Source organism: Callithrix jacchus, chromosome 10 (assembly GCF_049354715.1).
Source record: "Callithrix jacchus isolate 240 chromosome 10, calJac240_pri, whole genome shotgun sequence".
NCBI classification, from domain to species: Eukaryota; Metazoa; Chordata; class Mammalia; order Primates; family Cebidae; genus Callithrix; species Callithrix jacchus.
In genome coordinates this window covers 42,738,502-42,756,218 of record NC_133511.1, presented here as the reverse complement: position 1 = coordinate 42,756,218, position 17,717 = coordinate 42,738,502, and the positions used below count along the sequence as shown (strand labels likewise).

Sequence of the window (17,717 nt, the reverse complement as noted above, 5' to 3'; positions counted from 1 at the left end):
ATGAGCAGTGTTTTGTAATTCTTATTGTACATATTTCCTTCCTTTCTAGTTAGCTGTATTCCTCAATATTTTATTCTTTTTGTGTCTATTGTGAAAGAAATTACATTCATGATTTGACTCAGGTTGGATGTGCTGATTAATCGAAATGCTACTGATTTGTGCATTGACTTTGTATTCTGAAACTTGACTGAAGTTGTTTATCAGTTCCAGGAACCTTTGGGCAAAGACTTTGAGTTTTTTCAGGTATAGAATTACACTGCCTACAAAGAGTGATAGTTTGATGTCCTCTCTTCGTATTTGGATGCTTTTATTTCCATCTTTTAGCTGATTGCTCTGGCTAGGACTTCCAAGACTATGTTGAATAGGAATGGTCAAAGTGGGCATCTTTGTCTTGCTCCAGTTTTCCAGGGCAATGTTTCCAGTTTGTGTTCATCCTGATGCTGGCTATGTGTCTGTTGTAAATGCCTATTATTTTGAGTTATGTACCATTGATGTCTAGTTTTATGGAGAGTTTTTTTATGAAAATAAGTATCTTTTTATTATGAAACTAGAAGTATATGATTGTTACATAATTATTTTAAAAATTGTTAGTCACAATTTAGTGTCCATCTTTCCAAACCCTTTCTATGCACATGTAATTTTATTTATTTATTTATTTATTTTTGAGAGATACTAAATTTTATCAAAAGGCTTTTCTTGCATCTATTGGGGTAATCATGTCATTTTTGGATTTTGTTGTGTTTATGCAAATTAGCCACATTTCAATTGCTACATACTTGTCTGGCTAACTTTTGTGCCATATAGGGTATTACTGCTATAGAATATTTCTATCATGACCAAAAATTCTGTGGGACAGCATTTGCACTAGATTATTGAAGGTAGTGATTTTTCTATTCTAACCCATTTTTTTCCTCAAATGAATTCAATGTGACCAGGCTCATTTAGAACTTCTTCAAACTCTGTTTATCAGAATTATAGAATTAAAACAAAATTTTTAATTGAAATACAGTACAAAGTTATTTCACAGTCTTAAAAAGATAAATTATCATACAATATAAAATTTAATAAGAGATTTGAAATGATTACAGTATTTTAAACTTCGGTTCTTGGAAATGTCAAATATACTTTAATTATCTGTTTTGAGAGAGAATAAGTTAGCCTAAAAATTCACTACAATAAAAGACTCCACAAGTGCTCAGGTAGTGAATCATATGAAGAGATTTTATATATCTCTTGCCACTTCTCTTATTCAATAATACATAAATTCCAAATTGAGTCTATGTTATATTTTGAATTTGTCCAGTATGCTTCATTTCTTCTGCACCACCCTATATCCAGCCCACATCTTTGCCTAGTGTACCACAATATTACCCTGATATTTTCTTTTTAAAATGTTAAATATATAATCTCATATTCAATTCATTCTCCATACAACATTTGAAATGATCTATTAGTGATCCAAATAGTATTGTGTATTATTCAGACTCCTCTTTTCTGCACATGTGCTTTCTCTCTCCATACCTATCTACTATTATTTTCATTCATTTCTTTTCTTTGTCTCTGGCTTATGTTGATTATCTTGGCAAATAATATTTTCTCAGCTAATATCACTCTTCTCTTCCTTTTAATTTGTTTTGCAAGCATTGTATCCTCAATATTAATGTTAGTACCTTAGGGAATTCTTTCTTTATCATAAAGTTTAGTCAAGTTCTCCTTGCTACATAATATTCTAAACATTCTTGTTCTTTTTTCTTCTGCTCCTTCTTCTCCTTGTTGTTTCTCTTCCTCCTCTTCATTTTCCTACTTCTCCTTTTTCTTCTCCTCCTCCTCCACTATACCTAAAGCTAAAAAATAAGGAATGAAACTGCATAATTTTGCTTTACCATATATTTCCCCAAAACACTAGGCACAGTCCTTGCCACATATTTTGTATTTAATAACAAATTGGTACGTCCCAAGGGATTCTAGAGAAGAAAACAAAAAAACCTTAAGTGAGAAGATGATGTATTATTCATGGTCCAGTCATAAAATAAAAACCACATAATAATTAGAACATTAAATTTTTAATCTAAATTTATTTCCTTGTTAATAACAGATTGCATATTAGGGAAATGAAGTCATAAAACATACAAGTGTAGTGTATATCGAGAAAAATTACTACCTTTATTGCTGAAGCAGAGTACAAAGGAAAGAGAAAATTTGGAAGATCCTAACCCAAGGCTGAAATTTAGATCTGACAAGAGAATGTGAGAATGTCTTCTACTGCATGGCAGAGAAATTGTGTATGATTTCACAAGTCAGGATTGGCAGGCAGCAAATGTCTATGTAGATGTTAAAACACTTGCTAAGAAGCTGACAGTGGTGAGAGGTGGAACTCACTGAGAAAGTTCCCGTGGGGTTGCTATAGAAACTTGCTGGATATCCTTATTCTAGAGCACCTGCAAAATTCACTTGGAAGCTGACCAAGGAGAAGCTGTTGCAAATTGGCTAGCATATATAAATAAAAATATATATTACAGCAAAGAGGAATTATAACCAAGCTTAAGCATGTCCAGAGGTTACTGTAAGTTTCATGTTCAAGTGGCTCAGAAGCTTTCAACACTGACTGCCATTGTATTAGCTCCTTTCCTACAATTTATGGCTATGGTTCCCTGGGGTGGTCCTTATGACTAATTGGCTGAAAAAAAAATCCTCACAATGGCTGCTTTACATATATGTAATATGATATGCTGGTACCACCCAAAAGTGGACAACAGTGGCACTACAGCTTCACACAAGAATTCCCCTGAAGAATAATGGAAAGACAAAATTATCCTAGTTGGCAAGACTTGAAACAGTGCATTTAGTTGTCCAATATATCTAGAATGGCAGAGGCCAGGAGCACAGATCTACATTATTTATGAAAAGTTGATAATGATTTGGTTGAATATTCAGGGCTTTAGAAAAAATAGGATTGGAAAATTGGTGACACAGAAATCTGTAAAAAAAAAAAAAAGTGTCCACATTGACAGTTTAGAATTGGCACACACTGTGAATATATTTGTTCCAGTGTGAGTATCCACCAAAGGATATTCCCAGGAGATGAGGTTCTAAAGAATCAGGTGGGCAAAATAAAATGCTCTATGGATATTGGTTAGCATCTTTTCTAAGCCCATCTAATGCTATCTCAACAGGCCCATAAACAAAATGATCATCGTGGTAGAAATGGAGGCTACACATGAACTCAACAACATGGAATTTCTCTTAGTAAGGCTTGCCTGACTAACACTAATGCTGAGTACTTAATATCTTAATATGGAGGTTAACAGTGAGGACTAGATATGATACCATTACCTTGGCAGGCTAAATAGCCTCATAGCTGTCGATTAGATTGGAACTTTTCCATCATGAAAGGAGAGAGATTTTTTGTTATTTAAATCGATATATTTGGGATATGAATTGCCTTCTTCCCACATAATACTTCGCCAATGCCATCTGCTTTTAGTCTGTTTAGGCTGCTATTACAAACTACCATAGACTAGGTAGCTTACGAATAACAAATTTATTTCTCACAGTTACAGAGGCTGGGAAATTCAGAATCAAGTTGCTGGCAGATGTGATGTTTGGTAAGGGCTCATTTCCTCGTTCATATATAGCACCTTCTTACTGTGTCCTCACATGGAGGAAAGGGTAAATCAGCTCTCTTGAATCTGTTTCAAAAGGGCACTATGCCCATTCATGAAGACAGAGCCTAAATACCTCTCCCAAGCCTCACCACCTAATACTATTATATTGTGGATTAGAATTTCAAGGTATGAATTGGGGAGGGGACAAGGGACACAAACATTCAGACCATAACATCATCATTCATGATCCTCCAGAATACTTTACTCACATTTACGGCATTCCTCATGGCAACATTGATGAAGAAATCCATTTCTCAGCAAAGGCAGAACAGCAATGGGTCGTGCCCATGAAATTAACTTCTTGTAACATGTAGCCCAATCCACTTTTGGATGAATAGTGGCTCAGCTAATTTAAAAATAAAATGGCTTATTGAAGATTTCCTCATGGTACCCACTGGGAGATAACATTTTAAAAGGTTGTACCATGAGACTTGTATCATTTTAATCAGAAGACACTATAATTGTTTGTCGTCTCAGAAGTCACTATGCATGAGTCTAGAAGTCAAATGGTGGAAGTAAGGGAGATTCTGCTCAGTCTCATTTCTAAATAGTCTCTCTGAATATTTGCATTCTCTCTTGGAAACCTTGTGCTCGGCCTGCTTTTAGAGATATCAGTTCCTAAGGCATGGATGCTTCAAGTAGGAGACACCACACTCATTCAATTGTAGAATGAGACTGCCTTTAGGCAATTTGAGAATGCTTTTGCCATTGAACAAATAGGCAGAAATGAAGGGTTACTCTGCCAGCTGAAGTCATTAATGCCAATTACCAAGGAGCTCTTTTGTTGCTGCTACACTGTGAAGGCAAGGAGGACGATGCCTAAAATCTCCAGGTGCTTTTCAGTACTTCTGCACTCGGTAATCCAGGTTAATGAAAAACTGTGGCAATCAAAATAATGACTAAACTAAAAAAAATTAAAAAATGGTTGTAAACTTAGACTCTCAATAAGAGTTTTACATTGCAAGATTTACATTACTAAACAAGGCAAAAACTTCCAGCTGATGTACCAGCTATGTGCAAGGCATATACAGAATGCATAGGGGAAGAAGGAAGCTATAGATATCAACTACTGTATTGTAACCAATTAGAGAGATAATAATCATAATAGCCTTGTATATTTTCTCTCTCTCTCTCTCTCTCTCTGTGTGTGTGTGTGTGTGTGTGTGTGTGTGTGTGTCTTTTATATACATGAAGGAAGGAGGGTAAGAAGGAAGGAAGCAAATGCAAACAATACACATTTATCTTCCTCTCTCCTGAAATTGTTAGAACTATACATCTGCTTTTGAGGAGGTTAAAAAAGGGATTTTCTCCTTTTCTACCCATTGTTCCTCAATCCCTGATCTCCTTTAGGACAAAATTTTCTTCAGTGCTAGTTCCCTTCATAGCACAATTTATCCCATGCTAGCCTCCTTCTGGATAATGTTTTGTCAGCGATACACTACTTCATGGCTTCATCCAATTCCAGCTCCTGCAGAGGGTAAATTCTCTTGTTCCTGGTTTCTGAAGCACTTAGTTTTAAGTAGTATCCTTATGCCATCCAACAAGGGCTTCACAGTAGCATGTCACAAGGGAGAACCCTTCCTCCCTGCAAATGTTCTCTTTTGGCTCTTCTACAGGTGGCATTGTCATGCATTTTAAGGTGACAATCACCCCTGTAAATGGATTCCCCCATTAGCAGAGATAATATATTTTAAAAGACATCTCTAACATTTTCACCATCCAGCAAGCCATGGAAATGCCTCCTTTCAGCCTTCGGTTGGTGTCGCAGGGATAAGGATCAAAGTGCAGGCAGGGTGGGGTGTCTGGTGAGGGCCTGGTCTCCACTTCCACAAACGGCGCCTTGAATGCTGCATCCCCCAGAAGGGAGAAACACTGTTCCTCACATGACAGAATCCACTCCTGTTAGTTCATTTTCATAGTGGTATTAATTTATTCATGAAGGAAGAACCCCCATAGCCTAATCACCTCTTAAATTTCCCACCCTTCAGGACTACTAACATAGCGATGAAATTTCGATATTAGATTTGGAGGGAATAAGCCTTCAAAATACAGCACTGTCTATCTTTCTTTTTAGTTCTCTTTAACTCTTAATAACAAATCCCTCGTTAGTAATTCTTTACATCAAAGTTTATGTACTGAAATTATTGTGTCGTTTCTATCAACTGATTTGAATTCACTCACCCAAGAGACGTTGGATCTTTGAATTACCTTAGGTGTAGAAATAGATATGGTGACTCTCTACTATGGCAACGGGGTTTTTATTACCAGATTGAAATTTTTTTTGTTTTGTTTTCTAATGTTAATCAAGCTTTAATCAAGCTGTATTCTAGTAACACATCCATCTAGTTCTACCCTAGGAACAATTAGGCAGGACCAAAGTTTCTTACCGGCTAAGTCATTATGCATTCCAGGGCATCCTTGAGCTGCCCTTCATGATTAATATGTCAACTTCATCTTCGGCAGTTCAGTGCTGTGACTTGGCCTCTGGTACCCCAGGATCCAATCTTCCATACTGAAATCAGAAAGAACATAACAGTTGCAGTATCCCCCATAGTCATAAATACCTACAAAGGAAAACAATCAGGGTTTTTCATGGATTCAGGTGTTTCCTTCATGAGTACATTTCTTGCTACCTTAATAAAGGGGGTGATTTCTAGACTGTCTCTTTTTTTTTTTTTTTTTTTTTTTTTTTTTTTTTTTTAATTTTTTATTGGATTATAGGTTTTGGGGTACATGAGCAGAGCATGCAAGACAGTTGCGTAGGTACACACATGGCAGTGTGCTTTGCTTTTCTTCTCCCCTTCACCCACGTTTGGCATTTCTCCCCAGGCTATCCCTCCCCACCTCCCCCTCCCACTGGCCCTCCCCTTTTCCCCCCAATAGACCCCAGTGTTTAGTACTCCCCTTTCTGTGTCCATGTGTTCTCATTTTTCATCACCCACCTATGAGTGAGAATATGCGGTGTTTCATTTTCTGTTCTTGTGTCAGTTTGCTGAGGATGATGTTTTCCAGATTCATCCATGTCCCTACAAACGACACAAACTCATCATTTCTGATTGCTGCATAATATTCCATGGTGTATATGTGCCACATTTTTCCAATCCAGTCTATCATCAATGGGCATTTGGGCTGATTCCAGGTCTTTGCTATTGTAAACAGTGCTGCAATGAACATTCGTGTACATGTGTCCTTATAGTAGAACGATTTATAGTCTTTTGGATATATACCCAGTAATGGGATTGCTGGGTCAAATGGAATTTCTATTTCTAAGGCCTTGAGGAATCGCCACACTGTCTTCCACAATGGTTGAACTAATTTACACTCCCACCAACAGTGTAAAAGTGTTCCTTTTTCTCCACATCCTCTCCAGCATCTGTTGTCTCCAGATTTTTTAATGATCGCCATTCTAACTGGCGTGAGATGGTATCTCAATGTGGTTTTGATTTGCATCTCTCTGATGACCAGTGACGATGAGCATTTTTTCATATGATTGATATGGCTGATATCTAGACTGTCTCTTAAACATAGAGATTAGGACTACATGTTTCACATGATCATTCTATTTCAACATACCCATCAACTAAAGCCTCAGGATTCCCTCTTCCACATCACACCAGGGAAGCTCTAACATATAAATTCTCATGAAACACAGGCCACGGTTTTGTCCAAGTTTTCCTTAAAAAAAAAAAAAATGGTTAAATGTATCTTCAGGTCCACAATCTACCACATTATATCCAGAATCTATGGTAAGTATACCTGTATTAATAAATTGAGCCTAATTTAGTGTTTGTATCCCAATGTCCTTTGTCTGAAACCTTAGAATCAAGTTAAAGAATGGACTAGGCATGGTAAACCCTTAAGATTGACTGGCTTGAATATTATCAGTAGGCTCTTGGCTATAGAGGTATCCCCAGTTGTCTAATACTTGTCCCTGGAATAATTTAGGGCAGACAAAATATTGATGTGTGAGAGTTAAATAAAGAGGTGGTTGGGAATATGGATCTTGTATTTGTTGGTTTGCATGTAAAAGATGTGCTAGCAGCAAGTTGTTTACTCTCTCTAGGAGCTAGCTAACCATAAGAGGAGCAGTATTTCTAGCATTAGCAAGGCCCTGAGATGCCAAAGCATCATAAATTACAGAACATTACAAATAATTCATATCATGGACAGGAGCTGGAAAGCAGAAAACTTCCCACTGGGATGCCAAAGAAATGCACTGATTCTGACTGAACCCACTGAAAAGCCACCCTTGTGGTGCTGTTGAAACTAATTAAGAAGTCACCCTCTTATATGCTGGTGGAACTCACTGGGAAGCCACCCATGGAAGTATAACTAAAACATGCTGAGAAATTACCTGCTTGGATGCTTGCAAAACTTGTAGGAAGGCCAGTTGTAGTTCTAACAAATTGCTGGGAAATTGCCTGGGGCTATGTCACTGAAGAGCCATCTAATGGGTCAGTATCACTGGGCATCTTACAGGAACTGGTCTCCATACACTGCAGGAGCAAAGAAGACAGAGGAACCAATCAGACTGGCACTCTTTAGTGACCCAGCTTGATATCATGTTAGCTGGCAAAAGAGAAATGTTTACAAGGTCCGTTTCTAGTTTCACAAAGCAGTAAAAGACAGGTGGGTTTGACGTATGAGGGAATAATTTCATAATGCAAATCTGGCATGCAATGTTGTAAACACATTAATATTTGGAATAAGTTAAATGGCAGTCAAATATTTACTCTATGGTACAAAACCTGCTACAAACCCAACACACATGCACCTTCACACACATACACTCATAATTCCTGATAGATTCTTTCACACAAGTTAATGTGTATGTATTTTAGGTCTCTTTTTCTCTAATTCTTTGCACTTGTAATTTAACAAGTATCCAGTTTGAACTAGAGAATTTGGAGGCATCTAAGGCCCCTTATTATTTTTTTTTTCCTCATCCAATTTGTTACAAATCTTGGCCAATGCTAGCTTTCTTCATATTTATCAACTGATTTAAATAGCATAGGGTATGCAATAGAGTACAGTAGCAGCTTTGTTGAATGAAATGTTTGAAGTGGCATGTATTAATTCCATTGTAGTTTTACAAAGCCTAAAAATAATTTATCACATTTTTTTTCTTCTGCCAAGGAGATCTTGGAAGCAAATGCTAAGATAAAGCTACTATCAACTGGAAACTGAGATTAACTATAATGATCTAAATATGCTGCTAGTAGGATAGACTCATAGTGTTCATGGGAAATAAATTTATGTACTGCTAAGCCATGAGATGTTAAGATTGCTTGTTACTATGCAATACCCTCAGATATACTATGGCCAATTCCTCATTGTATTAACTCTATTAAGATAAGAGTAGGATTTAGATGTGTTAACAACTGCCAAACAACCCATCATTTCTCTTAGTCTATGTCTGCTTATCTTCAGGGGCATGCTAATGTTTTTATGTATTATGACCCTTGCAGCACTTTCTTTCCAAGAAGGCATCTGTTTCTCTTCTTTAATAATTTTTTTCTTCATCTTGTCTTCTCTCCCTTACATTTTAGCCACTTTCCCCAAATTATTTACAATGCGGGTTCATTTGTCATTTCATGCAGGGTGCATGACTAACTCAGGAAAGATTCAGTCTTTTGTTGTATTATGACCTTCAACTGATTGGATGAGGCCTACTATGGAGAGCAATGTGCTTCACTCAGTCTACCTATTTAATTGTTATTTTCATCCAAAACCACTCCCATGGAAACACCCAGAATAATGTTAAATCAGTCAGGTTGCCACATGAAATTAAGCAACACAACATATAATTACTATTATATCACTAACTTCTTTGTTATTTGGAAAATGGACTTTTGATTATCTCCTGTATCTAAAAATCAAGTTTTATTTCAAAAATACTTTATTTTCATTATATCCGAGTGATAAATGCAAGATTAATATGACAGTTTTAAAATACATGTTGAGTTCCTTTCAATAAATAAATAAATAAATAAATGACATCTTAACATAATATATCATAGTATTTTAATATCAAAGCATACAATTTTTAGTTTTTTAGTTTTTTTTTTACAATTTTTTTATTGCATTTTAGGTTTTGGGGTACATGTGCAGAACATGCAGGATAGTTGCATAGGTACACATGTGGCAGTGTGTTTTGCTGCCTTCCTCCCCTTCACCCACATTTGGCATTTCTCCCCATGCTATCCCTCCCCAGCTCCCCCCACGCTGTCCCTCCCTTATTCCCCCCAATAGATCCCAGTGTGTAGTGCTCCCTTCCCTGTGTCCATGTGTTCTCATTGTTCATCACCAGCCTATGAGTGAGAATATGCAGTATTTCATTTTCTGTTCTTGTGTCAGTATGCTGAGAATGATGCTCTCCAGATTCATCCATGACTCTACAAAGGTTTTGTAGGTTATTTAGCAGAGTAAAATGGTATTAAAATTAATGATTCCCTTCAAGTATAAAATATAAAAGAATAAATTATTTTTGTGAAAATAATATATCAGCTTTTACTTGTGAAGAATATTAATAAAACACATTATACTACATCAAATATATAGGTAGCTATTTGTAAGCTCTCAGAATGTCAGAAGAAAATGTACTGTTAGTAATCAAATAATTTATCATATCCCTATTACACACAAATCTAAAACTATACTTGTTAGCTCTTTATTAAAATTTGGGATAGCCTCTTTAGGCTAGTAAAACTCACAAAATTAAACCATTTAAATTTTTAAAATGTATTTTTAGATTTACCAATCACCTCCAGTCTTTACTTTTAAATATAAATTATTAAATAGCCATTGCATATTACTTATGATGAATATGAAACATGATAAGGGACAATAGTTGACCAGAACAGAATTGTTATTATGAGAATTTGTTTTAATTCAGATGACTAAATGTAGAAAAGTATTTCATTTTAATACAATGTTATAAAGATATTAAGTTTAGGTTGTGTTTTAATCACAAAGTAAACAGAGTTTCCCTTTTATTCAATCTACTTGATAACTAAGCCTTGGTTAGTAAACGAAATTAAGTGGAACTTATTTCTTCTTTCTCAAAATATTCTTAGAGTACATATGGGGTTTTAGGAAGGAAGATGTGTGTGTGTGTGTGTGTGTGTGTGCGCGTGTGTGTGTGTAATATTTTTAACTTGATTGAAGATTGCAAATATGAAAAACTAAAATTATTTCTTGTGTAAAAAGAGGGAAAATACCAAAGTTAATAAATCCAACACACTCTCCAATCTAAATTTTGCAAGTTTTATTGCAGGCGCTTAAAGACAACCCAAAAAAAATGATTTGATTTTTTAAGCACTTCTTTTTTTGAGACAAAGTCTCAATCTATTACTCAGGCTGGATTGCAGTGGTATGATCCCCCCTCACTGTTACCTCCACCCTCTGGGTTCAAGTGATTCTTTTACCTCAGCCTCCCAAGTAGCTGGGATTATAGGAGCCTTCTACCATGCCTGGCTAATTTTTTGTATTTTTAGTAGAGACGGAGTTTCACCACACTGGCTAGGCTGGTCTTGAACTTCTCACCTCAAGTGATCCTCTTATCTTGGCTTCAAAAAGTGCTGGTTTTACAGTCATGAGCCACTGCCAGGCCCACCCTTATTTCTTTTCAATCAAATGGAGTAACAAAATAACAGTCTACCTCTTATGATATAGTGGTAGCAAAAAAAAATTAGTCTTATAGACCTATCTTCAATTTGATTGATTAGAGCATCAAAGCTTTTCATTTCTATTTCCTTGTCAGTTCAAAGCAAGGTGATTTAGAATAATCATCCTATCTGTAGATCCAGAGAAAGTATTCTCTGTAGAGATTATTCATCACAGATATTTTTTTTGACTTAAATGGTGAAAAAAAGACTAGCAAGCTTTACTCATAAGTATGCGTATTTTAACATGATATGGAAGATGGGGTTGGTTTTGAAAAGATAGAATTTAGAAGGTGTTATAGCTCAAGAAACAGAATAATCCATGGTAGCATATCATAGTGATATGTTCCGTTTTTATGAAATTGTTAAAATGCTAAAGGAGAAAAACTGGAATGCATAGATAAACTTGGATACAATACAATAAGCTAGGAATTGGTCATAGCAAGTCTTTAATATTTGTATACATGGGGTTACTTTAACACATACCTATTTTAGCCATATGTAAAGATATCTTAAAAATCCAAACACACACACACACACACACACACACACACACACACAGCACCTGAATTTTTATATTTTGGTTTAGAAGAATACCTTAATGTACCATAAGGGCTAAATAAAGGAAGGCATAATGATAAAAAGCATTGAAATCCTTTGTGTATTTTAAAGGGAGTCACATATTATTTTCATGGGGTGGGGGATATTGCTGTGGAAATGGGAAGAAGAAAATAAAGCCAGTTTGGCAATTATACATTATTAAAGCTGAAATGTACCCCAGAATCTAAAATCTTAGCTCAGCATGACTAAAATTCCACCACGGGTACGGTCAAGAACACAAGACTTCTCTCAGTTGCAGTTGAAAGAGATGGTATCTCCAAGGGAGGATCAGACAGACGCCACTTCTCTTCCCACCCAACTGTGTGTTGCAGAGGCTCAATTATAGGCAAGTATAGCCAAGAGGTGCCGTACTTCATCTTCTACCCAGCTCCCACTTGTAAAGCTAAGGTTCTACCCCAAACACAGCAAGCTAAGGATATTGTGGCACAGGATGCTATCATAGCACCTTGCTCAGTGGGCAAAAGTTCCAATCCAAGGGAGAAAAACCAAGAAGATAACAGTCTATCAATCCCATCTTGTGTCTCACTTGTAATAAAGGCTTGTCACTCCAAAAGAAATAGGCCCTGTCTCCTCCCCAGTTTCCAGAGCAGTGGTTCAGACATTTTGCACAGGGGGAGTGAAAATTCACAAGAATATTGAGTTCTAAAACTGTAATTACCACTCTAATGTTATATAGTATGAGGCTGAGGAAGGCACTTTTTTGCATCAAAATCTGTGGACATCTTATGGTCATGATGGGCTATCCAGATACTCCAGAAGACATGAGAATAGATTGCTAAAGCCTCTGCAATGAGGAAGGCTTGCAAGGAGAGGCAATGAGCACAAATAGGAGTGCTGGCTGTATTGCAATTGAGCCAGATTCTAGAGCCTTTTGTTGTTGTGGCCCCATTTATAGTGGGCTGATTTGCCAGAAACAGGAATGAGTTTATATAAAACTTGTGAGTGAAGATTATGTTGTCTTATCTGGAAGTCAATTTTAATTTTTTAATCATAAATAAATCTAGCCATTATTATCCTCACAGTTTAATTGTAGCTTAATTACTATAATATCAGTTACAAGGCATAGTCTTCACTTATTTTGAAAAATAAAGATGTAATAACTTTCAAAAGTTAAAAACCTAAAATATACCTAAAGAAAGTTAAGCTCTGACTTTAAAATTATGCTGATAGCTCATGCCTTTCTGCTTTCATATATATTGTTCATAATAAATTCTGTTTATTTGGAACAGATTTTATTTGTTTCAAGAAGCGTGCACATAAAATATTTGTTCTTCAAAATATTTTGATCTCATACTCTTAAATATTTCAAATGCCAACATCTAAGAAGCTAAAATACATATCATTTAAAAATTCCTTTTCATATGTAATACATGGACAAATGGTATAGTGTGTGCTAACTTGTATGGTCTTCAAAAAATATTAATGCCTAACTTAATTTGTAAAAGCTTGAGGTAATTCTCACATTTTCACATGTTCCAAGGAGTCTGACTATTTTTTATGTATACATCAATGTATTGTTATTGTACAATAGTTGGGGGTCTGACTGTCCAGAGATACCAACATATTCTCACATCTGGATCTTGTTTTTTTTTCTTTTTTTTTAATTTGTTATTGGATTTTAGGTTTTGGGGTAGATGAGCAGAGCATGTAAGACAGTTGCGTAGGAACACACATGGCAGTGTGCTTTTCTTTCTTTCCTTCCTTAATTGATTACAACATATAAAATATGTCATGAGATATATCTTAATGAATCAAGTTCTCATGACCCAATACAAACATTAAAAAGGCAACTGTTTTATCTTAATCAGCTCCAGAATAAGCAAAGAACAGATATACAGAAAAAGATCAGTGGATTAGTGAAGACTGGCCTCCCAATACTGAACTGACTGCTGGAATTTGCTCAGCAGTCCCTACCTTGCATCCTCCCTTCCCATGTGTGTTGTTTTTGATGTTGATGTTGTTGGTAAGATTAATGGGTACATAAATTATTTGAAATTGCCTTGCTTCTGGAATTCTTGCACTGTAATTCAATTCATAAGACTATTTCCCAAACTATCTGAAATTAGAATCTCAAAATTTTAAAACAAGAAAGAATGTCTGTATCTGGAGATTTAATGAAGAAGAATACTAAATATGACACTCCAAACTATCATTTTTGTTGTAGATACCCGCTGAGAGAAGAAAAGAAAAAATGGCATTTTGAAATTCCTTTATGGATGGAAGCAATATGAAGACATATTTAATAGAGGTAAGTTAATACTGGCTCAAACAGGAATAATAGATATTTAAATTGTTATAGATACAGTTGAACTGTCAAATAATTTCAAACACAGTCCAACTTAATCACTCTTTTTAAAATATTTTACTCAACTTCTGGGATACATGTGCAGAACATGCTGGTTGTTACATAGTTATACATGTGCCGTGGTGGTTTGCTGCACCTATCAACTAGTTATCTAGGTTTTAAGCACCACAAGCATTAGGTATTTGTCCTAATGTTCTTTTTCTCCTTGCCCCCAGCCCCTGACAGGACCCAGTGTGTGTTGCTTCCCTCCCTGTGTCCATGTGATCGCACTGTTCAACTCCCGTTTTTGTGGGAGCATGAAATGTTTGGTTTTCTGTTTCTGTGATAGTTTGCTGAGAAGGGTGGCTTCCAGCTTTATCCATATCTCCGCAAAGAATATGATTTTATTCTTTTTTATGGCTTCATAGTATTCCATGGTGCATATGTGCCACTTTTTCTTTATCATTGACGGGCATTTGAGCTTTTTTTCATGTTTCTTGGCAGGATAAATGTCTTCTTTTAAAAAGCATCTGTTCATATCTTTTGCCCACTTTTTGAGGGGGTTGTTGTTTTTCTTGAAAAATATTTAAGTTCCTTGTAGATTCTGGATATTAGCCCTTTGTCAGATGGGTAGATCACAAAACTTTTCTCCCATTCAGTAGGTTACCTGTGCACTCTGATGCTAGTTTCCTTTGATGTTATTGCTGTTTCTTTCTGTTTGTTAGTTTTTCTCCTAACAGTCAGGTCCTTTTTTTGTAGGCTTGTTGCAGTTTCCTGGAGGTCTACTCCTGACCCTGTTTGCCTGGGTATCACCAGTAGTGGCTGCAGAAAAGTGAAGATTGGTACCTGCTCCTTCCTCTGGAAGCTTCATCCCAGAGGGGCTCTGGCCTAATGCCAGGTGCAGCTCTCCTGCACCAGATGTCTGCAATCCTGTTGGGAGGTTTCTCCCAGTCAGGAGGCAAGGGGGTCAAGGACCCACTTGAGGAGACAGTCTGTCTCTTAGCAGAGATAGTATGCTATCCTGGAAGAATCTCCCTTGTCAGAATCAACTGCTGTCTTCATAGGCAGCATGCAGGAAAGACTAAGTCTGCTGAAGCTGTGAGCGCAGCCACCTCTCCCCACAAGTGCTCTGTCCCAGGGAGATGAGAGTTTTATCTGTTAGCCCCCTAACTGGGGCTGCTGCATTTCCTTCGATGATGCCCTTCCCAGTGAGAACTAATCTAGAGAAGCTGTCTGACCACAGTCGCTTTGCCACACTGTGGTGAATTCCTCCCAGTCCAAACCTCTCAGTCCCCTTAGCACTATCAGGGGAAAACAGCCTACTAAGGCCTCAGTAATGGTGGATGCTCCCTTACTTCAGCAAGCTTGATAATTCCATCTCAACTTCAGATTGTTGTGCTAGCAGTGAGAATTTCAAGCGGGAGGTTCTTAGCTTCCTGGGCTCTGTGGGAGTGGGACCTGCTGAGTGAGACCACTTGGCTCCCTGGCTTCAACCCCCTTTCCAGGGGAGCGGATGGTTCTCCAGTCTTATTGGGGTTTCAGGTGCCACTGGGGTATGAAAAATCTCCAGCTAACTCAGTACCTGCCCAAACGGCCGCCCAGTTTTGTGCTTGAAACCCAGGGCCCTGGTGGTGTAAGCTCACAAGGGAATCTTATGATCTGATCTGCAGATTGCAAAAATCTGTGGGAAAAGCATAGTACCCTGGGGTGGGTAGCAAAGTCCCTTACCACTTCCCTTAGCTGGGGTAAGGAGGTCCTTCAGCTCCTTGCACTTCCTGGGTGAAGCAATGCCCCACCCTGATTCTGCTATCTCTTCATGGGTTGCACCCACTGTCTAACCAGCCCCAATAAGATGAACTGGGTACCTCAATTGGAAATGCGGAAATCACACACCTTCTGTGTTGCTCTGGCTGGGAGCTGCAAACCAGAGCTGTTTTTATTTGGCCATCTTGCCCCTCCATCAGACTCAATCACTCTTAATAAACACAATGCAATACTTATATATATATTTGAAACAGTTTATGAAAATACACATATTTGTTCCTGAATACTCAAATTGATTATTTTAGGTACTATTGTAATATGCAGTATGACAAATGAAACAATTAGGAATGGATTAATTTTTTCCAAGGCTCTGAAAACTGTAGAATATATATTGAAAATATAATGGTACAGTACTTTAGGGAATAAAAAGGTTTTCTTTCTCTATCAACAACATAATGAATTTTTCTTATTTCAAAAAAAATTCTACATACATTTTTATTGAAAACTCTAAAATATAGAATTTTAGAAATCAGTAAATTAATGATTATATATAATTAGTTTAGTTCACAGAATAATTAATCTTCAAGTTTCAATAGAGTATTTCTTGTAGCTCCAAAATTTGTATAAATATATTTATTTAATTTGCCATATTCCTTTATATTGAGAACATTATTTTCACTGAACATCCTGCTCTAAAGTTTATCATTTTACCTTTTGAAAAACATTAGAATAAATAGCAAGCAATACAGTTTCTCATTTTTAATAAACAAGCTCACAAATAACTACATTCTTTTTATTATTAAATAGAAAGCACAGCAATTGTAAATGCAATGTTTCAGAAGAAAACACATAATGTATTAAAGGTTGCAAGAAACTTTTTTCATCTTTAAGCACAAATGAGTTAGATAATTTTACAGGTAACAGTGTCTCCCAAAGAAATATTCTCCAAGGTGGCTTTAGGGAATGCCAGGGGTAGACAACTGAATTCATTTCATTGCAAGTGTTAAAACAACATGCAAATTGTGAACAGCATTTTGTGATTTATCTTGTTGGTAATTGTTATAATTTGTCAATATTATACTAATGTAGCAGAACACAAAATGTATAAATAAATAAATATTGAAGTTATATTTTCCAATTAATTTATTGCAAACACATACTATTAAAAACGTTTGGAGATTTCTACTCTGAGGAGTTAAAGAACAGAGGAGGTGTTAGAAGAGTCTTTGATCTCGATAGTTATTTAGAAGAGAATGTTCAATATTGTAGCCCCCTCAAAATTTCACGAAATGAATATTTCATTGAATTTGTGTTATTTCAGATTCTTAATTCTCCAAAATAGCAGATAGAGCTAAAAGTTACTCCTTTTGAATTAGATATGTTAAAATATCCAAAAATATTTTACTATCTGGTTAATAATATTTGAGCATTTAAGCTTTTAATGTCTTTTCCAATTACCTGTCAAAATTTTCTACTTAAATAAAAAGCTTTTAGTTGGAGTCTTATTTTCTCCTGAAAAACCCTGCTGCTAAGTGAACATCTGGTAAGTAACTTAAGAAATAAACATTTTAGGCTGGGCTCAGTGGCTCATGCCTGTAATCCCAGCACTTTGGGAGGCTAAGGGGGGCAGATGGAAAGGTCAAGAGATAGGGACCATCCTGGCCAAGATGGTGAAATCCTGTCTCTACTAAAAATACAAAGAAATTAGCTGGGCATGGT

The 17,717-nt window shown here is 36.4% G+C and overlaps 1 long non-coding RNA gene across 1 annotated transcript in view; it reads left to right on the top strand.

Moving 5' to 3' along the window:
• Positions 1 to 17,126, top strand: part of LOC144577981 (uncharacterized) — a 29,120-nt gene extending 11,994 nt beyond the window's left edge. Inside the window, exons 2-3 of the long non-coding RNA XR_013522856.1 lie at positions 14,115 to 14,198; positions 14,994 to 17,126. This is a non-coding gene — a long non-coding RNA (uncharacterized LOC144577981). The remainder of the gene's footprint in view (positions 1 to 14,114; positions 14,199 to 14,993) is intronic.
• Positions 17,127 to 17,717: the final 591 nt, after the last annotated feature.